Genomic DNA, 15,578 nt, shown 5'->3' on the forward strand with positions numbered 1-15,578 from the left:
GCACTGTAATATCACCAAGATAGTGTGGGAGGACGTCCGATTCTGATGGATCTATATTATTTCTTCGACAGCTTAGGTTGTAGACTGCTCATTGATCGACACCTAAGAGTCGAAGTTTCAAAGGCCATGTAAGAGAATTCTTTCCTCGGGAAAGAATTTGCTTGGCTGCTATGGGGAATTTGCCCTTTCCCCAATGTAGAGCAATCTCAGAGTTGGTATATTTAGTTAGGGGGGTGTGGGGGCACAGCCCCCCACTATATCTAGGTTGAAAAGTTAATTTTATTTCCAGACGGCCTAGTGAAGTCTTTCCCGAGGAAAGAATTTGTGTATATGGGTGTTCACGATTTTGAAACTTTGACGTTTAGGTGTCGATCATTAAGCATTCGACAACCTAAGCTGTTGAAGAAATAATATAGACCCGATTCTGATAGCAAGTTAGGTTACACTGCTTTTCACACTACAACTGGTGATGGTTGTCTACCTTTCAGATTTCATTTCAAACAGTTTGTGTAAAGTGTTTGTACAGCACTAGCCATGATGGTGCTCTGCTACATGGAGATGAACATTGCACCACCGTTCCAATACTAGTGAAGATATAGCATTTATTTTCCTTTGTAGATATGCGCTTGTACATATATGAATATATGCATCTCCACTAGTCTGTGCATAGGGATTTACATGTTTGTGAATCATTTGTTTGGGTAGTAATTTTCATACCAGCCTTATACTGGACTCATTAGGTATGCAGCTGTGCATGTGTTCCTCCATTCTGTGGTATTGCAATACCCTTCTGAATCATGCAGGATTATGGTTTAGAAATCACACTGTGCACCAGCCTGGAACAGCTGTGTAAAAGGCTTATGAATAACACCAATATATTATTATTATTATTATTATTATTATTATTATTATTATTATTATTATTATTATTATTATTATTATTATTATTATTATTATTATTATTATTATTGTTGTTGTTATTGTTATTATTATTATTATTATCATTATTATTATTATTATTATTATTATCATTATCATTATTATTATTATTATTATTATTATTATTATTATTATTATTGATGTCCTTAAAGAATCAAGCCACACCAGCATTAATTTTTCATAATTATTAACCATTACCATTTATTCATTATTATAAAGCTGTTAACATATTTTTTCTGAGGTTACTGTTAAAGGTTTGAGGAGTGGAACTGCAATACTTCCATGAATGTTTAAGTGTGGCTGTGGAATATATACTAAATACGGAATTGCTGTATCTTGGAGATTTCTTATTTTTTTGAGATAAAGAGATCTCAGAGTTAGTATATATAAGTAGAGGGGCATGGGGATATCCACCACATCAGAAGGATACAGGGGGGTTGCGCTTAAAAAAAAACCCCACTTTTAATGTCTGAAGTAGCTTTTGCAGTTTCCTTTTATTTTCCAGGAATCTCATTGAATTCTTCATTGCTTGAAACGTGTATTACAAAATGTCAAACTTGCAACAGAACACCCTTTCTCCTGTGATTTTAAACTACATTATTTTGTTTATACATGTTTCAAAGCTCAGGTATGACAAATTGCACATTTAAATGACTTAAGTTTAATCTTCCTGACATCTCACTTTCTTTTGCTATACAGCTGCAGTTTCACAGTGGTCCTGACAAGCACTTGTAATACTATAGTTATATAAAAGACAATGGGCCGGATTCACGAAGGCTTGCTTGGAGTCTAAGAGTAGAGTAAGACTCCATGCAGCCAACATGTCTGCCGAGCGATCCAGGAACAGCTGGTAGGGGCATGCAACAGAGTTCCTAAAACGACTCTTACACGGACAGGGCTAGGATATGCAAATTACCTCAATTGCAGACGAAAGCTATGCAAATGAGGTAAATTTGTGATCCAGGAAACCCAAACCTGTCCGAGTAAGAGTAGTGTTATTTGCAGAAATGTACTCCGTTGACAACTGAGTACGGTTCTGCAAATAGCAAAACGGAGCTGTGACAGCTCCAAAAAAAGGATGCATCCAGTTGAGGAAGCATGCCAATGGCCAAAAATACAGCCATTGGCAATGTTCACCGATGCAAAATTAAAATAAAATAATTTTTTTTATCCCGATTGCCGATGTTTAAGCGTAGCACAGAGCCGCGCAAACATGCTACGCTCTAAAAACCAGAAAACCAATAATTTGGATTTTATAGTAATCCCTAATATACAATTCAAGGGAATGGCAGTCCGAAGACAACATGGCTACCGAGTAGAGGTTGCTAAGGGGGGAAGCTCAGTCTAAGAGATGTAACCAAGCATTAGTAGGCAATTCTATGCAAATGAGGGTAAGGATAGTGAATCCCAAGTTTACATAGCAAAAAGAGCACAGTCAGTGGAGTGTAGGAGTAGGATAAGGGGAGTATCAGAGTAGAAGATAGGCGACATCATGAGGGGGGTATGTCTGAAAGAAGTGAAGCTCATTGGAGTAGAGTGGCATGTGTCTGCTGTCAGTTACTCATCACTGGAAGAGGTGTGTCAACAGGTACCCTAGCTAAAGGCAAGAAATTGAAGGTGTATGCCGTGAACAACACTAAAGTTTCTTGTAGAAGTGCTTGCAACGTGTATGCACGCGTGTGCACGCCTGTAAAACTGAGTAAGCCTGTGTGCGTGTGCACCTGTGTGCGCCCGTTTAAGCCGGAGTAAGCAAGTGTAAGGTTGTTGAAACCTGTGTAAGCATGTTTGTGCCTGTGTGCGCGCATTTTAGCAAGAATAAGCAAGTTGTAGTCCGTGTAAGCATGTGTGCACGCTTGTGAGCTGGTGTGCGAGTGTTTGCGCTTGTGTGCATGGCGCTGCCCCCCTGAGGAAACAGAAAGGGAAAAGGAAGCACAACAAATAGTAGGAAGTTAACCAGGGAGTACTAGCAGAGCTAGCAGGTGAAAACAATCAGAATCAGGTAATTACACAGGCAGTACACTAGCCCAGCCCAGCCCAGCACTTAAAACTCAGCAAACAACTTTCCACTATGTTTTTCTCAGAGACACTGCAACACTGCAGGAAGTTAATAGAAGTGAAAACTGAAAAAGCTTTATTGAGACAAAGAAATGTTAGGGGCTGCCATTGCTGTTATAAGGTGACATATGCAACATGCTGAGGGTGGTGACAATGTGAATGCTGCTGAGCAACCCACAGTGAGGAGACAGAGAAGAGTGTACAGGCCCAGGGTAACCTACCAAGGGCTACATGAGCTGGAGATAGTGGAGTGCTATAGAGTGGACAGAGACCTCATGCAGAAAATTGTTGAGCTGTGCAGGCCACGCCTCACACACAGAACCAACAGAGGGGAACCCATCCCAGTGGAAACCAAGGTATGTGTTGGCCTAAGAATACTAGCAACAGGTACCTTTCAGAGACCAACTGGTAATATGATGGGGATTTCACAGGCATCAGCATCCAGGGTACTGCACCAGTTCCTGAATGCCATGTCAGCACATGTCGGTGATCATGTATATTTCCCCAATTCCAGTGAGGTATTGGCCAGCAATATGCGTCTCTTCCAGCAAATAGCGGAATACCCTGAGGTAGTGGGTGCAATAGACTGCACGCACATATGCATCAAAGCACCAGCGGGTGAGCGGGGTAGGGTCTACTATAACATCAAGGGTTTCCCCTCCATCAACTGTCAGGTCGTGTGCGATGCCCAGGGCATAACAATGAATATGTGTGCTCGCTGCCCTGGAAGCTACCATGATTCCCATATCTGGCATCTGACACAGCTGTACCAGAAATTTGCCAATGGGGACATCCCTCATGGTCACCTAGTGGGGGATGCTGGATATGCACTCAAGCCGTGGCTGATGACACCCATCAGAAATGCACACACACCTGAACAGGAACGCCATAATGAGGCACGCGCACAAACACGAAATGTAATCGAGCGTGTGTTTGGGCTGCTCAAGTCACGGTTCCGGTGCCTGGACACATCTGGTGGAGCTTTGCAGTACGCACCAACTACATGTACCCAAATTGTCATGGTATGTGCTATGCTACATAACATGATCCTGCGAAAACAGCTGCAGCAGGAGCAGCATAGGGCTGGGCCAAACAGCCCTCCACCATTGCCAAGGCCATCACAGGCAGAGAGTGACTCGGAGGAGGAACAATCTGAGCCTGCCCCAGTAGGTAGAAGGAGGCGTGCCCAGTATGCCTTGGCCTTGGCAAAGAGGCAACACATAGCATATACACTGGCTCAGTAGGAACCCTGGAAATGATACCTCTCTCTGACTCGCACATATAGTAAAAGGGATGCCTAACTTGACACTACCTGTTAACAAACATGAATAGGGAGTGTAATATGTACATCCAACATAGGCAGCCCTGCAGCACCACCTGAGGCATGATTGCCATGTGTTAAGCAATATAAAGCAGTGCTTAACAGCTCTCACCACTATTTAGTATATGTAAACAAAATTGCACACACTAAGTAGCACAACTTTTGGCAATGTTGAGCAATATTGGGCAGCGTTCAGCAATGTTGGTTAACAGTGAACAATGTTGTGCAAGTTTGGTCAAAGTTGGGCATAGTTCAGCAAAAGCAGGTAAACATGGTCATATTTGCTTCACTGTTCCTGAAGCAGTCTGGTCTGCCCAGTATGAAAATATGAAGTAGTGATAGTCCTCGAACCCAGGATACTGTGCACTATAGTCATAGTACTAAATCACTAAACCATGACAGTATGTCAGTGGTTAGCCTGTATGAAGAAATGTTGATAAGTCTATGCAAAGTATCTCATGGAAACCCTGCAGGCACAGCATAATCCCTGTCGAGTTATGACACAAAGGTGAGCCCTGCAGTAAGACTAGAACCTGATTTTCAACACACATATAGTATAAATGTTAATATTGGTCATGTTCACACACATCAACAAATGTAGTGGACCTCAGACAGCAACATACTGAAAGGTCACACTGGGCATGCTCACACACTTGAATAAATGAGACAAATCTCAGGCAACAAAACACTGAAAGGCTGAACGGGGCATGCTCACACACTTAGGCCATTTCTGAGTACAGCAGTGGGCCACACATATCCGGCAGTTGCATGTGTTAACCCAGGAACCTCTCACTATTCACCAATCCGCCTTGTGCACACAGTTATATAACAACAGACACATATATAATATAGTGGAACCCTGTCATAATCAAATATGTTCTGCAGATACTTAGGTTGTTCATAGAAAGTGGGAAAGCAAAGAAGAAACAAAACCTGCAATCAGTATCATCAATAAACAATGTGCATCCCAAACATTATCATAGGTTCAGAGGTTGATACTAGGCTATCTGCCCTAGAGCATGTATAAGCCTAGCCAGAGTGTGTTTGGCTTTCACAACCCTGTTAGATTAGTAGACTGTGCCTGTGAATAGTAGGTCACACAAGATAGCCCACTTATGTTTAGTTTATTGTGCCTCTGTCTAGCAGGGACCCAGAAGATATCCCAGGGGTAAACATACGATCACCCATCCACTTGTCAAGATGTCTCCTGTAGGTGGTCAGTGGGGGTCTCTGCGTATGCGGGACTGGGATCTCATTGCAGAGTGAGTGGAGCCTCTGGGATAGGAATCTGTCCCTCCAGCATGTCCTATTAATATCAGTGCTGAGGGTTACATCCCTGGAGCATGTAGCTCTAAGGAATTCAAATATCCTGAGGTGGAGCATGTCCATTAATTCTGGGATGGACATGGCTTTAAACAACAGGCACAGATCGCAACTGAGTAGGCGGTAAGCGACTGAGTAGGGCTGGGGTTACTTTAGCCAAACTGCACAGGGCATCTGTGTGAGTCCCTAGATCTACTTGGTGAGGTACTTTTGTGGCCATTACAGTTGCTGCAGGTGTCGAGTAAGGTACATCTGAAATGGGGCATTGTATCCAAGCATGGGCCTGATGAGTATAGGGGCACAATGACCTCACTTGATCTAGATGGGAAACCTTATGGGATAAGGTGGGCTATATAGAAGGTCTGTCTAACCACATTAGCAACATGATTGTCAAAGAAGAGAGTGCTAACTACTCATGTCCCCAAATCCCTAATAACACCTACCGTACGTGATGGATTATCACCTATGTGGTAATGTGTGGGCACATTGTTATTCCCAAAGGGGATGACTATGCATCTAATGGTAATTAGCTGTAGGCCATGGCTCTGGTACCAGTTATCCATCTCTGTGAGACCCTTTTTGAGGATGCTTGTGCCAGCTGGAGAGTTGATTATGGCACCCAGTTTGCAGTCATCTGCGAACATGGTCAGCCATATCCCTCCTGTGTTAGCCTGTACATCTGAGAAATATATACTGAACAAGAGAGGTCCCAGGACTGAGCCTTGTGGGATGCCACATGTAACTGGTGTATAGTCAGACATGGCACCTGCAATACTGACCATGTGGGTGCTATTCGTGATCCAGTTAGCAATCCATCTTGTGACATATGTGTCGATATTGAAGCTGGTGAGCTTATGTATAATGCCCGAGGGGGGTATTGTGTTCAAGTGTTTTGCGAGGTCCAGGTAGGCTGTGTGGACAACCTTATCTACATCTATGGACCTGGTAACTGTTTAAAGAAGTCGAACAGGTTCAAGAGGCAAGATCTGTCCACAACAAAGCCGAATTGTGTAGGATCCAGTGTCTGTAGGTTCCCGATGTCTATGTGTATGAGTTCCATGACGATATGCTCCATAGCTTTGCAGACCAGGCTAGTTAGGCTTATAGGGCGATATTGTCCAGGGTCCCTTGTGGCACCACCTCTGTGGAGCGGGAGCACTGTTGCTGTATGCCATTCCTTGGGTACATATCCTGTAGTAACTCTGATATTGAACAGTGACTTAATGTGAGTGTTAGGTTCGTCATGAAGCTCGTGTAAGATGCAGGCCGGGACACTGTCCAGTCCCATTGATGCTGTGTTGTCTGCTTTGGAGAGGGCAGCACTCACCTGTTCATCTGTGATGTCAGGGAGGCTACACCCTGTTGGGATGGACATTTGCTCTTTAGGGGGGATGGGGGGAAACATTTGCACTGAACCTGTTTGCCAGGATATTGGCAATGTCTGTGGGTTCAGTGTATGTTTTGTCATTATGTAGTAACTCACAGCATATCTGGGAGTTTCCACCCAGATTCTTGACATAACTAAAGAAAGCCTTGTGATTGTCCTTAGTGTCTGGTGCAAGTTTCTGTTAGAAGTGGGCCTTAGATGAATTAATGAGTGATCATAGCTTTTTGCTAGTACTGATCAGAGATGCCTTCCCTTTTTGGGATTGTGCTCTATCATGTAGTAGCCTCCTCCTTTCGTTGTATAGCTTATTAATGGCCATGGTCCACCAGACAGGTCCCCTGTCTTTGGAGGAGTGAGTCTTGTTGTTATTTGGGATAGCACAATCCATGCATTCCAGTAGGTGTCCATAGAATGCATTTGTAAAGGATTCAGTGGTCTGAGCCGTATTTACCTCTGTCCCAGGGTCTTTGACAGATACCACCTTGGTATTGAGAAGTGTGACGTTTGCTTTTGCGAAGTTCTTCAACAAGATTACCTAGGATGGGGGGTGTGGACGGGATATGTATGTCCAGTGAGATAAATGTATGGTCTGACCTTACCAATGAGGGGTATATCTCTGGTGTGGAACATAGAGTCCCCATGTTGGTGATGATCATGTCCAATATGTTTTCCCCTCTTGTGGGTGTGGTGACCAGTTGTGCCATAGCATTTGAGTCTATAAATCCTAGCAACTGTTGTGCGAGGGTGTTGGTGCTTGAGTAGTATTCCCAGTCAATGTTTGTGTATTTGAAGTCAGCCAGTATAATGGTGTTTGGAGAGACCTTCATATTCTCCAGTGTTCCCAGGAATACCGAGTGGTGTTCCTGAGTTCGGGAGGGTGGTCTGTAGCAGTCTATAAACTGAAAGGCAGTCTTTCCCACTGTTATTTGCACATGTATGGTCTCCGATGCTTCGTGCAGTGCTACTAACCTGGAGGTGTGTGTATGTGTGATGTATATGGATACTCGCCCTATTTTTGTTGGCCGGTCCAAGTCTTGTGTCCGAAAAGCATGGTATGTAGTATAACCTGGTAGTGCTGGTGTGCTTTCGGGAGCCTGAACTAGGTGTCTGTTACTGCACAGATATCGACATTCTCCATACTGAGGAGAGTCCTGAGTGTGTCCATTCTGAGGGTTAGACATCTGGTGTTGAGCAGCATTACCCTTGGTTTCTTTAACCTTGTAACATCTATGGAGGTGGGTTTGTATTTTGAGCCTCGCTTTACAAAGCCACTATGGGGGTGGCAAGAGCCTTAGCCAGTATTTGAAAGTCTAGGGGTGACAGGTGCAAGCCATCCATAGTGAAGCTACGTGGCATGTCAAGCATGTCATCCAGGATGACAGACACTGGATCCCCTTTGAATGACACCAATATGTTAGCCAACTGTTAAAAGTGATCAGTTTGTCTGTATACTGTGACATCATTCTTGGTGAGGGTAAGATGCTACACAAGGTCAGGGTCATACTGTGCTGGGCTACATGATCAGTGAGCTCCTCTATGTCTGCTGTCATGTAGTCCAAGGAGGAACATCTGAGGGTATTCACACCAGCATGGACAATGATGGAGCCATATTTGTACTTGCTTTGGAGTGACCTGAGTGCATGTGTTATGTGGCAGATCCTGGCACCCGACAGACAGCTCAAAGTAACCTTCTCCTTGTTCAGCCTGGTGAGTGGGACGTCAGTGTGTCTGACAATAAGAGTCACCTATTACAAGTGTATTAGGTGTGTTGTTTAGCCCTAAGGGCAGTGACTGTGTGGCACACTGACTTTGTGAACTATGTGATATGTGGGTATTGTTGTGGGGTAGCAGCTGTTTGGGTGTCTGCTTTGACTTAGGCAGAGTTTATTTACAGCCTCCGAGTATGTTTTTGTGTGGTAATGTATTTGGTTTGCTGTCGCTATAGGTCTATGTGAGACTGGATTTGTGGTGTGTGTGGTTACCTTCACCACCTGATAGACTGTGCCTGTCACGGGTCGAGAGTGCTCAGCCTCCTGTTTGTCTATATAGTTGCATCTCTCACATATATCTGAGTTGATTGGGAGGAGGAGAGGATTGTCTGTGTACATGAGGCAGTTGTAACATTGCGTCAAAATTCCAATATGCACCAGCTGGACTGGAGAGTACACACAGAACCGACCATTGGACATGCCAGGATATTATGATGACATACTCTGTTGACTGATTACAAAGGATCAGTAGGGTGTTAAGTGTGTAAAAGAGTATAACAGGGGTTTAGTGGTCAGGTTTGTCGGTGTTTTGGAAAGATTATCTGCAAAGGAGTCCAGACAGAACCATGACACCTCCTTCAGCTATGTCATAAATAGCAATGTACACTCATATATGTCTTGAGTCAGGGCCAACCGTACCTGACTGACAATGCCGACATCCTGTCAGACAGGCCCATACATACATACATACCCACCTCCCACTGACAAAAGGCCCTATCATCATACCAGGAGATATCACATGTAGAATGGGTAAACAGCTCCTCCCAAAGCCGAAAACATGGCATCACTTGGATAACATTGTTTCCCCATATGTGTCATAAGTGAACTACAGAAAAAACAGACCCTGCACCTGAACAGTCTGTTGAGCCTCACCCTCTCTACAGGATCTGAAACTGTTGAATGTGTTACAGCAACATATGGCACACCCCACAAGTGTTGGTGCACAAAAGACCATGGGAACTATAGTCCTATAAGCCTATGAAGTCTGAACTGCAAGGCCACGAGTCCATCATGATTGCAGTCATAAACAGAGCTAGTGGAAGCCGACAAACACACAACCCAATGAACTGTGGTATGTTCATGGGCAGATCATGTTTCACAAACCTGCTAGACTGTTTTCAAGGCAGCCACCCAGGACATACATCACTGAAAGGAGCTACACATGTCCCACATAGACTTTGAATAGCCCTTTATCAACATCCCAGACACATGTCGTATCCACAAAACCAACAATCTGTGCATAAATATGTATTGTCATATGAGGGAATGGCGATTTGTCCACAGATAGATCACACAAGCTAAGAATTGTGAAGTCCTGTTCAAGCTGTTAACACCTGCTGACCCACATGGTTCATTCCTGGGATTGCATAAAACAAAGTGCACACACATTACCATGTCCAGTCTGATGATGACAGCATCCTACAAATATAGCAGGAGAATCAAAACCACCCAATAAAGCATGTAGCGCGTCGTGTTTATGCGTATTTCTCTAATATCATAATATAATTAAGTAGGGGTTTGAATCCTGCAATAGCTGTGTGCGTGTGATTTCCTTTGAGAGAAGTGGCGTTTTTGGAGACTGTGAAAACACATTAAAAGAGGTAAATTCCTCTTTGGCAGGTCTGATGATGTCAGTATCCCACAAATACAGCAGTGGAAATGAAAACACCCAGTAAAGCATATAGTGCGTTGTGTTAATGCGTATCTCTCTAGTGTCATAACATAGTTAGGTATGGGTTTGAATCCTGCAATTTCTGAGTGCTTGTGTGTTTGTGATTTCCTTTGAGAGGAGTGGCCTTTTTGGAGACTGTGAAAACACATTAAAAGAGATAAGTTCCTCTTTGGCAGGTCTGATGATGTCAGTATCCCACAAATACAGCAGTGGAAATGAAAACTCCCAATAACGCATATAGCACGTTGTGTTAATGCGTATCTTGCTAGTATCATAACATAGTTAAGTAGGGGGTTGAATCCTGCAATTGCTGAGTTTATGTGTGTGACATTGTTGATCAATGTGTTGTGGGTTTTGCTTTTACTACTGTATGACATATCAGTTAAACAACAGTGCCAACTTCACCCCCCTCTCACCCCCTAAATGGCCCATCTCAATACCGGAAGATTGCCAAATTCCAGTAATAACGGCCACACAGGTACAAAACGCACTCTCTAAAGCCAAGAATACAGCATCCATGGGACCAGATGACATCCCGGGCTGTGTACTACATGAACTACAATATGAACTGGCACCTCACCTAAGTGTCATGTTTAATCATAGCCTCACCTCAGGTTTCATGCCCACTGAGTGGCGCAGAGCTACAGTTATCCCAATCCACAAGGGGGGATCCACCTTGGATCCCGGAAACTACCGTCCCATCAGTCTGACAAGCCTTATCTGCAAGGCCATGGAGCGTATTATCATGGAACTTATAAACAAAGACATTGGCAACCTTCAAACACTGGACCCCACCCAGTTTGGGTTTGTGAAGGGTCGATCTTGTCTCCTGAACCTGATTGACTTCTTTGAATCAGTCTCCAGAGCCATGGACAAGGGTAAGGTGGTCCACACAGCCTATCTAGACCTTGCCAAGGCCTTTGACACCATCCCCCACTCTGGAATCATAGATAAACTTACTAAGTTGGGCATTAATCCCTATGTCACCCAATGGGTTGCTAAATGGCTTACTGATAGAACCCACACTGTAAAAGTAGCCAACTCCAAATCCAGCTCCAGACAAGTGACAAGTGGAGTACCTCAGGTTTCAGTCCTGGGGCCGCTCTTGTTTGGCATCTACTTCTGAAGTACAGGTCAACACTAAGGGACTCTGGCTAACAAAGTTTGCAGATGACTGCAAACTGGGAGCCATTATTGAATCCCCACATGATGTGGATACTCTACAAAGGGCCTTACAGAAACAGATGCTTGGTGCCAGAGCCATGGGCTCAAGCTCAATGCCAAGAAATGTATTGTTATCCCTTTGGGAAAAAACATGTATCCATGAATTACCATATAGGTGGCAGTACACTAAACACAGAAAGTGTGATAAGAGACTTAGGGACACAGGTGGACAGTGGTCTCACCTTCGATAACCACATCGCCACAACAGTCAGGAAATCCTTCTATGTGGCATACCTCATCACAAAGGGCTTTTCATCCAGAAAAAGGAGGTCATTGTCCCTCTGTACTTATCCCTCATTAGACCCATTATAGAATACAATGCCCCATTTGGTATGTACCTCTCAAGACATCTGCAACAACTGGAAAGGCCTCAGAAATACCTCACTAAAAGAATCACAGGCCTAAAGCAGATGCCACGCTGACCCCTTTAAAAACTCCAGCTATACTCTGTCGCATATCGCCTACTCAGAGGATCTCTGCTTAACATACAAGGCCATGTCAAACCCAGAGCTGTTGGACATGCTACACTTAAAGAAATCCCAATCCCTCAGAGCTACATGCTCCAGGGATCTAAACCTTGTCATCACAATAAACAAAACATGCTGGAGAGATAGGTTCCTGACCCAGAGACTCCCCAGACTCTGGAATAGATTGCCCATACATGTAAAGCAGAGTGCCTCTTTGGACCTCTTCAAGAGGAACCTTGACGATTGGATAGGAGAAAGGAAATTCACCCCAGGAATCACGTCAGTCGCCCTGCTAGACAGGGGTCCAGGAAAGTAAATAATGTGGGAAGAAATAGCCAGGGAATTGTTATGGCTAGGCTTGTATAGGCCCTAGGGCTGATAGCCTAGTACCAACCTATGAACCTATGAACCTATGAACAGTATGTGCATTGCACACGTCAGGTATCTGTGTGGCAAATACACATATGTACATGTGACCTCAACTGGTAACTGTGTGGCCAAAACATATATGTACATGTGACCTCAATCACTTCATAGGTGTGAAGCCTGGTTTCAACACGAATACATCTGTTACCATTGACAGTTGGTGCTGCTGCTTCTCAGACCATAGGTCACATATGTATGTATGTGACAAGTCCAGCCACTGTAGTGATCTGTGCCCTAGGTCATCTGTGTCACACACACACATGACAGTTTCTATAGAATAGTGTGAGTGAGTGTTTATGCCTGGGGCATATTCCAGACATGTTCAAACACAACACAGTCGGTCAATAATGGCCATTCATTATAGGTGTACAACAACTCTGTGGATATGCATACAGACCTATTATTGCTTATGTGATACACTGAGGGACATCAGTATACCTTTGGGAATGTGAATATCAAAGGACAGATGACATCACATGTGGCTGTATGTACACATCGATACCCCTGCTACATGTTGTGGGCTACTACCAATGTGGTACTGTCAGAATACTATGTATAGTAAATGTGGATGACTATGCTATAGTTGGCTCATAGCTTCACAGTATGGGTTTGTCAACAGGTATCTGTTTGTATGATACCCTTGTGGAGGATAAGTGTCTAATCCGGAGAATGCATTGTAGGCCACTGTATGCATTACCAGATGTGGACAGACATATCCCTAGTGTGTCTGCTTGTACCTAGGACGGCCACATGCCAAACAGGAGTGCTCACTTCAATGTGCGGTGGTCAATACTACTGGTAACTGGTATAGTACAGTACCGGAAGGATTCAAATGCTACTGTGTATCCTACAGCTGTGTGTCAGTTGTCGAGACATCATCTAATGATTGGTTAAAATCAGGCTGTTGAGGTTATGTACACTACCATAATGCAAACCAGTGACTGATATTAACAGTATCACCCACAGCATAGTGTCACACCATGTCATATACACATGTACCCAAGTTGTGACATATGTGTAGCAAAATGCATACTGGACACCAATAGGAAATATGAAGTGTTAACACTGTGTAATACAGGGCATGTCACCCTTCCCATGTGTCCACCATGCATGTACATGCAGATAGTGCACCTCCACCATGTTCACAAATGTACACCTGCAAATCTGTACTGCACACATCGCATACGTAACGTCCACTCACCAACACATGCTGCCAGTACCACACACATTAGCCAAGTGGCACATGGGCGGACAATCCATGTTTGGAATTAACACTGGTGTAAACAATACTATATTGATAATCATAACTTTGATGCATCATACCTGCTCAGATATACCTACAAGGATATCATTACACTTTACTGTTGACAACATGCTAACATTGCTACACTGCTATTAGGTCACCCTGTGCATCAGCACCATGTTAGCCTGTTCCTGCATCAATGTCACAGATGACAGGAGGTGGCACAGTTTCATCATATGCACAGGGTGTGTTATTGGTTTGCCAGAGCCCGACAATGACCCATCCAATCGACATGTATGTGTGTGTGTGTGTGTGTGTGTGTGTGTGTGTGTGTGTGTGTGTGTGTGTGTGTGTGTGTGTGTGTGTGAGGGACAACAGTACAGTATGGGTCAGTGTTGATGTAACGTGTGTGTGTATGTGTTAGCCCTAGGTGTTGGTTTTATGTGTGTGTGTCTGCATGCACACAGTTCCCCCTTGTGGCTGCCAAATACGGGAGGTTGTGGGATAGCCACAGACTGTACCTGCCAGGCTGTACAGATCACTGTCTCTGGCCTCAGACACAGTACCTGTGCCTGGCAGGGGTGACACGGACAGTAGCGGGTACTAAGCCAGACTGGGTACTATCGTCAGAGGCAGAGGGATGTTGACTGGACCCATGTCCCTGCTGGGACTGGCCAGAGCCACGTGCACGTGGTCATCTCGGACGGTCTACTGACAGCCCAGCCACAACATTGCTGGGGCTGGTACTGCCCACTACGGGAGTGGCTGGGACTTGTGTGTCGTCTGTGATGACTGCCAGCTGATGATGTTGCTGGCATACGTCCACATCGACGTCTCAGCCATCCTGCACTGTCCTGGCACATGGACATTACATTGCGGAGGACATCTAGTGTCTCCCCCCAATGTCTATCAATGACATCAGTGTAATTACGGATGGCACTGGCAAGGTCACGGATACTGTCATTGATAGCAGTGTTATGAGCCCTCTGCACCCTTAGTCCCTGCCTGGTGTACCATTCCATACATGCCTGTGCTTGCATTACAGCCCGGAACATACCGGAGGTTGTGAGACCTGTGCAGGCACATCTTCCAGGGGCATTACGACCAGCGGTGCTCCCACGAGAACCCCTGGACATATGCCTATGTGGTACCGTTCCAGGTATCTGGGCATGGCTGCTGTGTGGGGTTGCATGTGCCATAGATACCACACTGTCCTGGTCAATGCCTACCATATGCTGTTCCTCAGCTAAGGCCATTGGTGTTGAGGGATGTATTGGCAGTATGTATGTGCGCATAGATGGGGTGGAAAGCTGTGTACTGTCGATTGGCGGACCAACGACAGACCCTGTCAAACCTGCCTGTGCCACAACACATGTATCATCATGTTCACTATTTGTGGCAGTGACTTCAGGTTCCCTGCTGCACTCATCCAACAATACCTCAGCACCTGTGAGAGGGAGACAGGAAACACACTTTACCATTTGTACAGGATGTTAGCACACATGCACACATGCACACATGCACACATGAACACAGGCACACAGGCACACAGGCACACAGGCACACAAGCACAGATGCACACAAATACACTACTCAGTCAAGTTGACACACACACACACACACACACACACACACACACACACACACACACACACACACACACACACACACACACACACACACCAACAGCAATATGGAACATATTCATTAGTGGTTGATGGTGGAGTACAGTATCACAAGCCAAAGAGTCCT

At 44.7% G+C, this 15,578-nt stretch overlaps 1 protein-coding gene across 1 annotated transcript in view; it reads right to left on the reverse strand.

Moving 5' to 3' along the window:
• The window catches only part of LOC122807521 (solute carrier family 26 member 6-like), a 1,069,142-nt gene that overhangs the window by 812,585 nt on the left and 240,979 nt on the right, over positions 1–15,578 (reverse strand). The window lies entirely within an intron of this gene.

Source organism: Protopterus annectens, chromosome 7.part1 (genome assembly GCF_019279795.1).
Source record: "Protopterus annectens isolate FY-2018-M chromosome 7.part1, PAN1.0, whole genome shotgun sequence".
In the NCBI taxonomy this organism is placed as follows: domain Eukaryota; kingdom Metazoa; phylum Chordata; order Ceratodontiformes; family Protopteridae; genus Protopterus; species Protopterus annectens.